The 3,857-nt window shown below is 37.4% G+C and overlaps 1 non-coding gene across 1 annotated transcript; it reads right to left on the reverse strand.

Moving 5' to 3' along the window:
• Window positions 1–1,932: 1,932 nt before the first annotated feature.
• On the reverse strand, window positions 1,933–2,004 carry Trnaa-cgc (transfer RNA alanine (anticodon CGC)). The gene has a single exon. It is a non-coding gene; the product is annotated as a tRNA-Ala (tRNA).
• Between the last annotated feature and the right edge of the window lie 1,853 nt (window positions 2,005–3,857).

The following is a 3,857-nucleotide window of genomic DNA, read 5'->3' on the forward strand; positions in this document are numbered from 1 at the left end:
AGTTGCCGAGACTAATCGACACGCAAATGATAAAATATGAGGACAACGTTTAGCAAGACGGTCCACGTGGAACAGAGGAACGGAGGAATTGCGAGTATTTCTTGGCATAACATTGCTTATGGGGACAATACCACTTCCGAACCTAAGATTATTGATCAAAAGACAACGTATGCAGGATCCCATACTTTGCCGAAATCTTCAGGAGATCGGTCTCTCCTAATATTTCGGATGCTTCATACACGTGAAAATGTCGAAAGTACGCAAACCATGACAACGCGGACGCGGAAAATTAGTTATAATGTATTATAGATTACATTGATACCAAATGTCGTGAAAAATTTGAATCGATTGTGAAATTCAAAGCGAGAGTGAGTTCCATTACTTACAACCAAAGTAAAAACCAACCAAGGGGTTGGGGTATCCATCCGTATTTATGTCCTTGCGTACGCCAATGTTGGATACGTACAAACCATTTTGTCATATTATGGCAGTTTTAGCACTGAGAAATCAGTTAGATCTCCCGGTGAGCACAAGAATAGTTTTGCCTCTATATATAATATTAATTTATTACAATCCAACCCTGATGCTGTGGGGCGCCACATTTTCAACAATAGATATTTTACAAGCATTCCCTTGGCCGATCTATTACTTGAAATTAAGTGTTATCTAACGGGAGCAATCCAAACGAATAGTAAATTTATTCTACCCGAAATAAAAAAAAACCCAAAAATTACAAAAAATTAAATCGTTGCCTATAGACGGAACAACGCATTATTACTGGCTTAGAGGGGCATGCGAATTGTGATAATGCTCAGTACCTGTGCCACTACACAGGAAGCGATAAAAGCAATGTGTAGACTCCATAAATATGGTTTTTGGGATGAAGACGTTTGGCAGAAGTTGCTATCTGAGCAGTATCCACCGTTTTTGGCACCTAAAGACGACCTGATACCCACAGTTTCATTTGGAAGGAAATTTGATGTGAGCAATGGAGCAATCCAGAATGCATGACGGATATTTTCTTTACCGATGGGTTCAAGAATGAAATAGAGTCTGGAGCCGGATGGTCCTTAAACGATAGTAATAAGTATCACTATGCTATGGGGGGTAATGGCAATTGTTTTCCAAACAAAAGTTTTTACCATCCTGAAAGTAGCCGAATGGATAATCGAGAAGAGATGGAGCGGCAAACTGGTAGGAGTTTTCAGTGACAGTCAGGCTGCACTGAAGGCCCTGGAGAACGCAGGAATCATAAATTGGATCAGCGATTATGTAGGCAATCTGCATAAAGAGCGATGGTCCGGTCTGGAACGCTGCAGAGCTGCAATGTGTTTTGTGACAAGTCGAACAGAAAACTGTCAAATTTTCTACTAAAACTTGGAAGGAAAGACGTTCGGTTGATGGTCGGTACCCAACACATGGGCTAAGCATATGACCACCATTGGATTCATTGAGGACCCGATGTGCCTGTCTTGATTGGAGGAAGCGGCCCTAACCTAACCTTAGCATTAATTTCGCGAAGAGCGTAGTTTTTGTGACATTCACTCACTTTTTTATGGTGCGCCATTTTCTACTTTTCACTAACGGCATTAAATCACTAACGCCCCACATTCAAATTTCAAAAATAAGAAAATCGGTTCACATAACTGAAGGCAAAAAACTAAAAAATTCTAAGCGTACTATAAATTTCGTCAACCGTAATTGACCGCTTTGCAAGTGTTCGGTAGTTTATATTGCTTTCCTAAACTATGTGCGAGTACGTGTGTAACTGCGCATACAAAATTCGAGACATTGTAGCAATCCACTTATTTATTATACATATTATGTTTTGGAAATGCTTTCATATTGAAATAATTTTTCTATAGAAATATTTAAAAATAATAATAAAATAAAAAATAAAAATAAAAAACAATCAGATACCTTCTCTGTTTATGGAGGTGCCGGGGTTTGAACCCGGGACTTCTCACATGCGAAGCGAGCACTCTACCACTGAGCTACACCCCCTTGATACTTGTTTATGTCTAATGTACTACTTCATACAACAATATTGTGCTCTGCTCTTATGCGCAAAAGCAAGTTTGGCATGCAGTTGGCTGGTTCATGAGAGCAACAAAGCATACTTTGTGCATAGGTATATACATTGTATGTACTTATGTACGTAATTTGCACTAGCATACGATAGGTAGGCATAAATGCATATGTATGTGCATATATGCACGCATACTCAGTTTCAGTTGAGATTCAAGCAGTTGAATGAATGCAACACACAGGTACGATTATAAAAACAAAACGTATATATTGCAATGCACAATTGGTATGCACATAGGTATATATATATATGTATATATATATATGTATATGTTAGTAAATTTTGTATTTAATAATGCAAACAGAACCAAATCGCTGAGCGAACTTTTTCGGCCGAAACTGCGCTGTCAAAATTAAAGCACACTGCCGCGTATAAGATTGAATTGAACACAGCCAAAGTGGCGTTCGTCGTAAATAGATTTATTTTCAATTTTGTTGCTACCTTGTCGCCGATGGCAGAAAGGAAATTATATTGACATACATATATAATTGTGATTTAATGTTTTCGCTTTTGATACGAATTTTATTTGGACTCTGTTTAACTGGGCGAAATGTTGCGGCGAATATCAACCGACAGCAACATTCCGGCCGACGAAGTTCGTTCAACGATTTGGTTGTGTTTGTAGTTAATTTCATGTAGTATATTCATATCCACCACTTGCGGGAACATTAACTTCGCACTAAGGGTGGAAATTTAATAAGCCCAGCAGTGGCAAGGAATGGAACTACAAAACAAAAAACCAAAAAACAAAAAAAAAAAAACAAAGAACGCACATACATACAAATATCCGTAAATGGTGTTTTTCTTAAACGGAAAGTTTTAAATTGGCAGCATTGTTTTCTATAACATCCAATTTGACAATTCTCGACCGTTTTGAGGATAGTTTGGTTTGGAGAATTTCATGGAAAGACAGACGCCGGGCTAATAGCTGCAAATTTTCAAATTTATTTTGAATTTTTTTATAATTCTCTACAAAATGTAACAATAAGTGAAATTTTTCAGCAGATAATACTTAGTTAAATTTAATCAGCTATAAAACTGCATACCAAAAATGTTTCTAGAAACAAATAAAATCTGCAACTGAGTTCACTAATCGGTCAATTATAATAACAAAGAATGAAAAGTGAGCAATAATAAAATAACGTTATTATTAAAAGAAACAGAGTGAGCGCAGACTTTCAGTTGCTATACATATTTACATACATGTTGCTGCAGCTACCTTCCGTTAAGGCCTAGCAGTGCCATTTCACCAGCAATATGCATTTGGCTTGCCGTTAAATGTTGCTAGCAACAGTGGTTGCCAAATGAGAAGAAGCATCAATTTTATGAAAATCGTCTCAGAAGCAATTAGCAAATTTCGGTAAACAAATTAACATATAAAGTAGATTTAATTACACTCTTTGCTGACGTTTCGCTTAAAAATACCATATCCTGGGAGTATTCGAACTCAGACACTTCACTCGCAAACGAACTGAGAGTTTTTGCTCAATTTTAACTGACATGTGCATTTTAAATAGGTGTGGAAACATGTTGCTGGCATCATGCTGCTCGCATCATATTGCTGGTATGCTGAGTGATGTTTTCATGGCATGAACAGAGTACCAGTTTGTCGTGAGATACATACGAAATTTCACGGCAATGCAATTGCTATGGATTTTGACACCCATTTGGCGTGAAACGCGATCTTAGTACCACGCTTTATGTAAAAAATGAAGGGAAAAATCTCGTCATTTTTGTTTTTTCTTGCTTTTGCGACTTAAGAATGCGA

This window comes from Anastrepha obliqua, chromosome 5, assembly GCF_027943255.1.
Source record: "Anastrepha obliqua isolate idAnaObli1 chromosome 5, idAnaObli1_1.0, whole genome shotgun sequence".
NCBI classification, from domain to species: Eukaryota; Metazoa; Arthropoda; class Insecta; order Diptera; family Tephritidae; genus Anastrepha; species Anastrepha obliqua.